This window comes from Salmo salar, chromosome 14 (assembly GCF_965601325.2).
Source record: "Salmo salar chromosome 14, fSalSal1, whole genome shotgun sequence".
In the NCBI taxonomy this organism is placed as follows: Eukaryota; Metazoa; Chordata; class Actinopteri; order Salmoniformes; family Salmonidae; genus Salmo; species Salmo salar.
Genome location: NC_138304.1, coordinates 41,677,295 through 41,687,037, shown reverse-complemented (window position 1 = coordinate 41,687,037; position 9,743 = coordinate 41,677,295). Strand labels below are relative to the sequence as shown.

Here is a 9,743-nt window from a genome sequence, read left to right as displayed (position 1 = left end):
AATATTACAAATTCCAACATTAGCTACATGGCTAATGCTGACAAGGAAGCTAACATTAGCTTAGCAGTTGGGTTAAGGTTAGCTAACATGTTAAGTAGTTACAAAGTAGCCGTGATAATTTCCAAACAACATTTGGGTTGCTAGACAGTTGAGTTACACGTACCCATCCACCCTCCTTTCGCCTCAAGTAACCTTCATTCTTATGCAACCACATTGAGTGTATGGATTCATGTTTACTATGACACATGTAGTTTATGAGGCAGACATGAAAATGGCATTTTATGAGTTTATTTCCCCCAAACAAGTTGTTAAAATATAGTAATATTACTCTTGGACAATTATGGGGCCTAGGGTAGCTTCACCTTCCCACCGCAAATCTGAGGAGAGTAGAAACACATTACTAGTGATGAGCTAAAACAGGGTAATATGATAAAGCTCTGGCTTTAACACCTACCTGAATCACTGTCAAGATCTCTAGCCTTGCAGCACAGCTGGAGTCACAGCAGCCACAAACCTGGTCATCCCCACCTGCAGCCTTCCAGCTACAGATATATATGAAGGTTAGTTTATATAGCAGCATGTCATAAACATAATATACCCACAACTCAGCTTATACATACCCATCTGTGAAAGAGCAGGCCTTGTTCTCAGCATCAATGGGGGAAGAGGCTGCAGTTGCTTTCAGATGACATGTTATGTAGAGCTGTTGGGAATCATTCTGTGGTTGGAACCTGAAGGACTCCAGCTGAAACTGGATCTTGTCATCCTGGGATCTGGACAGGAACTGGGAGCTGGAGCCGGTCAACTTGGCATCAACCAGACACCTGAGGAGACCAAGGGTCAACGTTAGGCTTCAGGGGTTACATTTAAGGTAATATAAGAGGACTCAAACTGACAACTAAACTCACCCATGGTCCTCAATGAAAGAATATCTAGGGACAGTGTGGACATCAGGCGCCAAGGTGGCGACACAGCGGTCCACAAAGACACGGAGGGGAACGTGATGGTACGGCATGACCGAGGCTTCCATGTTGATGATGTCACCAAGATAGTAATGGTTGGAGGGCCTCTCAAACTGCCAGTCAGCTGGAAAGACGAGTGGCATGTCAGTGGGGGTTTACACAAAGGAAGAGGCTTCCAGTTAGGTTTACCTACCAGTCATTAACCTCAGGGAGAAGTAGAGGAGTTCCTCTGCCACCATGTTGGAAGTGTAGGGGATCCAGGTCGGCTTCAGGGCATTGCTGCTCACATCGTGATTCCTAGAAACAAACATGGAATACGGCATTACTCAAACCTCAGAATGATATGGGTTGTCAAAGTGAAGAACGCAACAATAGTTACCTCAAGTAGTGGCACTCAATATCAACCATAGCTGCACTGGTCTTCAATGTAGAAGTGTTAGCAAGAGGTTTTGGCTCATAGACAAGAGTGAAGGTGTAGATCAGCACATCCTCATTCATCTAGGAACAGGATAACAATTCATGTATCAGATAAGAATAATGATTGTCAGGAAGTTAAACAAATGTGACATACCGTCAGCTCACTGCCACAGCCATGCAGCTCTGATTCAAAGGTGAGCACATGAGCTTCAGCATCCTCCTCAGTGGCAGCACAACCTCCTAGAGTGATACGCTCTGGCTGGATGAGCCAGCCAATCCCCAGAAGTTCCTGCTTCACCGCCACACGGACCACACTCTGCCCACACCAAGCCACCTGCTTCAGCCGCTCAGACACAGTAGGCTTGTGCTCAGGCTTTTCAACTTTAGGATAGCTCCAAGTCAAAGGGTTCTCAGAGGTCTGCTTGGACTGGGAACCCTCAGGCTCTTCAACAGCCTTGCTATGGTCCGGTCTTACAGGCTCTTCCTGCACTGGCTTCTGAGAGTCAAACCTGGCTGGGACTTCATCGTGCAGAAACCCTGATCTCGGATAAAACCGTCTGGAGTCCCAAGCATCACTAACAACACAACCAACAGAAGCACTGCAAATGATTGCCTGAAAACCATCAGTGCAAATACATCTATGTTTTTCTTCTGCAGTTTGTCAAACCATATTATAGCCCCTTCGTCTGCTCATGACGAACCCCTTCAGCAATCAGCTTGATTCTGACCCAGACCTGACTAACCAAAAAGGTGCTGAGGAATGTGAGGTTGAATGTCATTTAGCTTCCATTTGCCACCTTCCTGCAGACAAAATCAAGTACACCTGGAGCTTTACTGAGGAGGGCTCAACTTTACAGAGCATTCATAGAAATGTATTATGTAGAACAGATATGTCTATACAGTATAAAGAATTATGTCAATTACATATATTGTATTTCTATCAGAAACATTTTATGTTGCATATGGGTTGCAATTGCAACCCACTGAACCCTCAACTTATTCAGTGGGTACAGGGCAAAACAATCTATAGCCCTGCTCCACTTCAAATACTTGTATGTATCAGTCCCAGTAATATATACACTCAAAGAAAAAAGAAACGTCCCTTTTGCAGGACCCTTTCAAAAATTATTCGTACAAATCCAAATAACTTCACAGATCTTCATTGTAAAGGGTTTAAACACTGTTTCCCATGCTTGTTCAATGAACCATAAACAATTAATGAACATGCACCTGTGGAACGGTCGTTAAGACTCTAACAGCTTACGGACTAGAGGTTGACCGATTAATCGGCATGGCCGATTATTTAGGGCTGATTTCACGTTTTAATAACAATCGGTAATCTGCATTTTTGGACGCCGATTACATTGCACTCCACGAGGAGACTGGTAAGTTGCTAGCTAGCATTAAACTTATCTTAAAAAAACAATCAATCTTAACATAATCACTAGTTAACTACACATGGTTGATGATATTACTAGTTTAACTAGCTTGTCCTGCGTTGCAAATAATCATTGCGGTACCTGTTAAATTAGCATCAAATCACAGCCTACTTCACCAAATGGGTGATGATTTAACAAGCGCATTCGCGAAAAAAAACACTGTCATTGCACCAAATGTACCTAACCATAAACATCAATGTCTTTCTTAAAATCAATACAAGTATATATTTTTTAAACCTGCATATTTAGTTAAAAGAAATTCATGTTAGCAGGCAATATTAACTAGGGAAATTGTATCACTTCTCTTGCGTTCTGTGCAAGCAGAGTCAGGGTATATGCAGCAGTTTGGGCCGCCTGGCTCGTTGCGAACTGTGTGAAGTCCATTTCTTCCTAACAAAGACCGTAATTAACTCGCCAGAATTTTACATAATTATGACATAACATTGAAGGTTGTGCAATGTAACAGCAGCAATATTTAGACTTAGGGATACCACCCATTCAATAAAATACGGAACGGTTCCTTATTTCACTGAAATAATAAATGTTTGTTTTCGAAATGATAGTTTCCGCATTTGACCATATTAATGACCTAAGGCTCGTATTTCTGTGTGTTATATTATAATTAAGTCTATGATTTGATTGAGCAGTCTGACTGAGCGGTGGTAGGCAGCAGCAGGCTCATAAGCATTCATTCAAACAGCACTTTCCTGAGTTTGCCAGCAGCTCTTCGCAATGCTTGAAGCACAGCACTGTTAATAACTTCAAGCCTATCAACTCCGAGATTAGGCTGGCAATACTATAGTGCCTATAAGAACATCCAATAGTCAAAGGTATGTGAAATACAAACGGTATAGAGATAAATAGTCCTATAATAACTACAACCTAAAACTTCTTAACTGGGAATATTGAAGACTCATGTTAAAAGGAACCACCAGCTTTCATATGTTCTCATGTTGAGTAAGGAACTTAAACGTCAGCTTTTTTTTACATGGCACATATTGCACTTTTACTTTCTTCTCCAACACTGTGTTTTTGCATTATTTAAATCAAATTGTACATGTTTCATAATTTATTTGAGGCTAAATAGATTTTATTGATGTATTATATTAAGTTAAAATAAGTGTTCATTCAGTATTGTTGTAATTGTCATTATTACAAATATCTAAATAAATAAAAATCGGCCGATTATTCGGTATCGGCTTTTTTTTGGTCCTCCAATAAATCGGTATCGGAGTTGAAAAATCACCATTGTTCGACCTCTATTACTGACGGTAGGCAATTAAGGTCACAGTTATGAAAACTTAGGACTCTAAAAAGAGGCCTTTCTAACTGACTCTGAAAAACACCAAAGAAAGATGCCCAGGGTTCCTGCTCATCTGCGTGAATGTGCCTTAGGCATGCTGCAAGGAGGCATGAGGACTGCTGATGTGGCCAGGGCAATAAATTGCAATGTCCGTACTGTGAGACGCCTAAAACAGCCCTACAGGAAGACAGGATGGACAGCTGATCATCCTCGCAGTGGCAGACCACTTGTAACAACACCTGCACAGGATCGGTACATCCGAACATCACACCTGCGGGACAGGTACAGGATGGCAACAACAACTGCCAAAGTTACACCAGGAATGCACAATCCCTCCATCAGTGCTCAGACTGTCTGCAATAGGCTGAGAGAGGCTGGACTGAGGGCTTGTAGGCCTGTTGTAAGGCAGGTCCTCACCAAACATCACCGGCAACAACGTCGCCTATGGGCACAAACCCACCGGCGCTGGACTAGACAGGACTGGCAAAAAGTGCTCTTCACTGATGAGTCGCGGTTTTGTCTCACCATCATTCGCGTTTATCGTTAAAGGAATGAGCGTTACACCGCACCTGTACTCTGGAGCGGGATCGATTTGGAAGTGGAGGGTCCGTCATGGTCTGTGATGGTGTGTCACAGCATCACCGAACTGAGCTTGTTGTCATTGCAGGCAATCTCAACGCTGTGCGTTACAGGGAAGACCTCCTCCTCCCTCATGTGGTACCCTTCCTGCAGGCTCATCCTGACATGACCCTCTAGCATGACAATGCCACCAGCCATACTGCTCTTTCTGTGCGTGATTTCCTGCAAGACAGGAATGTCAGTGTTCTGCCATGGCCAGCGACGACCCCGGCTCTCAATCCCATTGAGCATGTCTGGGACCTGTTGGATCGGAGGGTGAGGGCTAGGGCCATTCCCCCCAGAAATGTCTGGGAACTTGGTGGAAGAGTGGGGTAACATCTCACAGCAAGAACTGGCAAATCTGGTGCAGTCCATGAGGAGGAGATGCACTGCAGTACTTAATGCAGCTGGTGGCCACACCATATACTGACTTACTTTTGATTTTGACACCTTCCTGTTCAGTTTGTCTCAGTTGTTGAATCTTATGTTCATACAAATATTTACACGTTAAGTTTGCTGAAAATAAACACAGTTGACAGTGAGAGGATGTTTCTTTTTTTGCTGAGTTTACATTATTGAAGGCATAGTAATCATAGAAGATTAGATCTTACCTATAAGGAGGGAAAGGGGTGCATAATACAATTATGAATTTGGCCAGAGTTAAAACTCTGGGATTATTACCTATTATATGTCTACCTGAAGCCTTCTGTTACACTGGAATATCTTCCAACTCCCCAATTTCTCTTTGCGGCAATATGCTCACTTGGATAATAGTATGGATCACTAACTACGTTTCCATCCAACAATTTCATGCGGATCAATTACATGGCACATGAGAAGTCACGACCAGGCTGATGGAAACATGAAATGCCGGTACAATTTTATAAATGCCGACAGACAATTTGTTCATTCGACATGGTGGGATCTTTTTGTGTGTGTAAAATGAATTATGCGAGAAATAGCGGTGTAAGTGAACTTTGAGTCACATACGTTATGTGGTCCTCCCATAATGGGGCGGAAATCCCGGGGGGGACGGGGGACACACGACCCCCCCCATCCTGGGAAAAATATGATTTGTCCCCCCCCAATATATCACTGAAACATAACTATGTAATTTAAATAATATTAATAATACGCAATGAAAGCAATTGTGCTGATTATAGACACTTAATAGCGCGTTTTTAAGTTTCAAAAGATTGCGACCCCCCCACCCTTTGCCTCACAATGGTTTGATCCACTGCCAGTTCCTTAGTTGGCAAGGTAACAGAGGGGTCGTGTCTACTGTCTGAAAGGCACTCAATGAACGTAACTGACGTAAGGTTAATCCAGTCAATCGCGCACACACACTAGCTGAATATGCAGAGCTAGCGTGCAAATATTAACTATTAAGCTAGCTAGTACCTATTCCATTTATGTGGCGTCGTCAAAGATGGAATCTTTGCTATCGTCAATTTATTCCAAGATCAGCATGCAGATGATGTAAGTTAGTGCTTCAAAGTCCCTGTGATAAGGTTAGCGATAAACTGAAGTCCAAACTGAACAGAACTACACTCTCTTCTACCATTGTCTTAAATATATTTAATGGTCTCGTTGCAAAAGCTAAATTGTCGCAAGGGAACTTTTATTTATTTATTTTATTTCACCTTTATTTAACCCGGGTAGCAAAGATTATAGCAAACACCACTGAAACTGAATTGGTGCTCGCTAGCTTTGCAAATTCAGCTATTGTTGGAAGCCAGCCAATATGAAACAAACTATTAAAATTACAAAAGGTTGCAGCATATGTTGTGTAAATGGTGAACTCATACAGCTGTCAACTCTTGTCATTTTAATCCGTTTCACATTTGCTAGCTACCTTTTAGATCGAAGCCCAAATAGAATGATAGAAGATGATAGAAGCCCATCTCCTACTGTAAATAACCTACACACTGTGTGTGTGTGTGTAGCCAGCCAGCCAGCCAGGTAGAAAAATGGCAGAAAAATAAAAGATGGACATCAGAGTATTTTTCAGTACACCAAAACGCAAAGTAAGAACCCTAGTAGCCTAATATCTCAGACTAGTTGATAAAATGTTCATAAGAAAGAAATGAAATTCTAATGGAAATGTTTCACAATGATGTCATTAGGCAGAGCAGGCAACAGATGGCACACAGACAGCAGAGTTGGGGACAGCTATGCAGGGACAGACTGGCAGAGACAGGGAGTCTCAGGTAAGTTTGTTGAGTCTTTGTTTGGCAACATTATGAAAGGTTCTCAATTTTTTTGACTTGTAAAATAGGAACATAATTGGAAAATGCCATGGATACCCCCACTCTCAACTTAAACTGGTGACGGAACTAAGATTTGTTAAAGGCAATGGTATTGCTGTTGTGATTAGTTGTGTAGTTTTGGGTACCGGTAGTTAGGAGTACGGCAAACACTTTATTTCTTTGGTTCCTCAATATACATTTACCATATTACAATGTAGGCTATGTGTTACAGCACTACTTTTGGTGTCCCCCTCAGGAATTGCTCTTGAGAAAATTTCATGCAATTGTCCCCTCCAAAGTTGATATCAGATTTTCGCCCCTGCTCCCATTACATTTACGTAATTTAACAGACGCTCTTATCCAGAGCGACTTACAAATTGGTGCATTATTATACGACTCGGGAAAGCATGCAGTTTATTTACTAGGCTACAGATAAAATAATTTATGAACTTCACATGGTGGTGAATGTGCAAGGTGATGTGGTTGATGCTCATTTCAAATAAATATCGAGGCTATTATTCTGGTGACATGATGATCGATGCTTGGCTTCCGTTTGACAAGTAAACATTCACGCTCTTATCCATAATAATCTCATGTAGACTAGTCTTCACACACTGTATCTGCGAGCTGTTGGCTAGAGCGCAGGTGCCAGGCAAAACCAGAGTAGGCATAGGTGCAATTTAAAGCAAGAGTTTGTGACAAAACCACTAGTAGAATTAAAAATGCGATGGAAACATACTAATAAATTACACACTGGTTTTTATCTGCAAAAAGTCAATTTAGTGGTAACGCCACTGGTGGGAAAATGCGCATGTTTTCTTTATACGGATTCTAGAGTATTCGCATGAAAATCTATCGCCAATTGAATGGAAACCTAGCTACTGAGACTAAAAAAAGATTACATAGTTAAATAAACCATATAACTATGCACAATAACTACTTAACAATTTCTACTCAATTTGACTAACATACCGATGCTACGTTTAACAGAATGATGGCACAAACAGCAAAAACCTTCATACTGTTACCAAACTTTTGTGGATAATTGTATGGTTTATCTTTGCAATCATTGGCTTATTTGACAGCCTACATTTTAAGGTGAAAAACCAGTCTCATCTCTTACCATGGAATTGCCCATATATACACTGAACCAAAATAGAAAAGGCAAAGTGTTGGTTTCATGAGATGAAATAAGATGCCAGAAATGTTCCATATGCACAAAATGCAACATTTCCAAAAAATTTGGGGCACACATTTGTTTACATCACTGTTAGTGAGCATATCTCCTTTGCCAAGATAATCCATCCACCTTACAGGTGTAGCATATCAAGATGCTGATTAAACAGCATTATCATTACCAGGTGCACCTTGTGCTGGGACCAATAAAAGGCCACTCTAAAATGTGCAATTTTGTCACACAACACAATGCTACAGATGAGGGAGCGCACAATTGGTATCTGACTGCAGGAATGTCCACCAGAGCTGTTGCCAGAGAATTGCATGTTCATTTCTCTACCATAAACTGCCTCTAACATTGTTTTAGAGAATTTGGCAGTACATCCAAACGGCCTCACAATGGCAGACCAGCCCAGGACCTCCACATACATCTTTTTCACCTGCGGGATTGACTGAGGCGGTGCTGAGAAGTATTTTTTGTCTATAATAAAGCCCTTTTGTGGGAAACTCTTTCTGATTGGCTGGGCCTGGCTCCTCAGTGGGTGGGCCTATGCCCTCCCAGGCACCCACATGGTTGTGTCCCTGCCCAGTCATGAGAAATCCATAGATTAGGGCCTAATTCATTTATTTCAATTGACTGATTTCCTTATATGAACTGTAACTCAGTAAAATCTTAAATTGTTGCATTTTATATTTTTGTTCAGTATAGTAAAACTACTTTGACTGTTCTGTGTTTTGGCTTTAAACAGGGCTCTCCTGGAGAGATACCCTGTAGGTTTTCACTACAACCCCAGTTTTAACTAACCTGGTTCAGTTTATCAAGCAGCAAATTATTATAAGCAGGTGTGGTTCATTGGGGATGAAGCGAAAACCTACAGGAGGGTAGCACTCCAGGAACAGGGTTGGAGTGGCCTAGCATAGAATGATAGTTCTACACAACCTTGACCACTGCTTTCAAGGATTCCAGGAATTAGACAATGCCTTCACATAACAAACCTGACAAGATATACAAAATCCACATTACTGTGGCAAGAGAGTAGGTTTTTTATATGCACAAATAAGTCAATCATTTTTTTGGGGGTACAACTGTTTATTAGAAACAAATACGTAGCGAAATCAGGAACCCATGTTTTATTAGAGCCATGTAAACACAAAATTTAGCGGCAGAGCTAAAGCTTGTCTGATGTCATGCCTAAACTGTTGTTCAGCCATAATCAGGATTTAGACTAACCTTTAGACTAAACTTTACGATACATTCTTCATTCTCGATTCAGAAGGTTCCAGAGTCTTATACACTTCCTTGTCCAGTTGCAGATGGAACTCCAAAAAACCGAGAATATTCAGAAAAATATTAAATCCACTGTTTGTATCTAATGAGAAATGCCTCTTGCATGTGTGTAGAACTTTGTTTTGGTCGCACTGTGTGACGCGCTGTTGTCTATTTCTACTCGTTTCAGCACGGTGTAGCATGAAAAGAGCAGTCCCTGCAAATATGTTGGGAAATGCAAGGCGAGGGAACTCCTCACTCGGTGCAAAAAGTGGATTTAATATCTTTCTGAATATTCTCTGTTTTTTGGAG

General features: G+C 41.4%; 1 pseudogene across 1 annotated transcript; it reads right to left on the bottom strand.

The window, feature by feature from the left end:
• Positions 1-272: 272 nt before the first annotated feature.
• LOC106569564 (zona pellucida sperm-binding protein 3-like) lies at positions 273-5,551 on the bottom strand (annotated as a pseudogene). Its single transcript, XR_014380515.1, has 8 exons — positions 5,503-5,551; positions 1,534-2,030; positions 1,342-1,460; positions 1,156-1,259; positions 909-1,086; positions 621-824; positions 455-542; positions 273-377 (listed from the first exon to the last, which is right to left on the bottom strand). The product of XR_014380515.1 is annotated as a zona pellucida sperm-binding protein 3-like (transcript).
• Between the last annotated feature and the right edge of the window lie 4,192 nt (positions 5,552-9,743).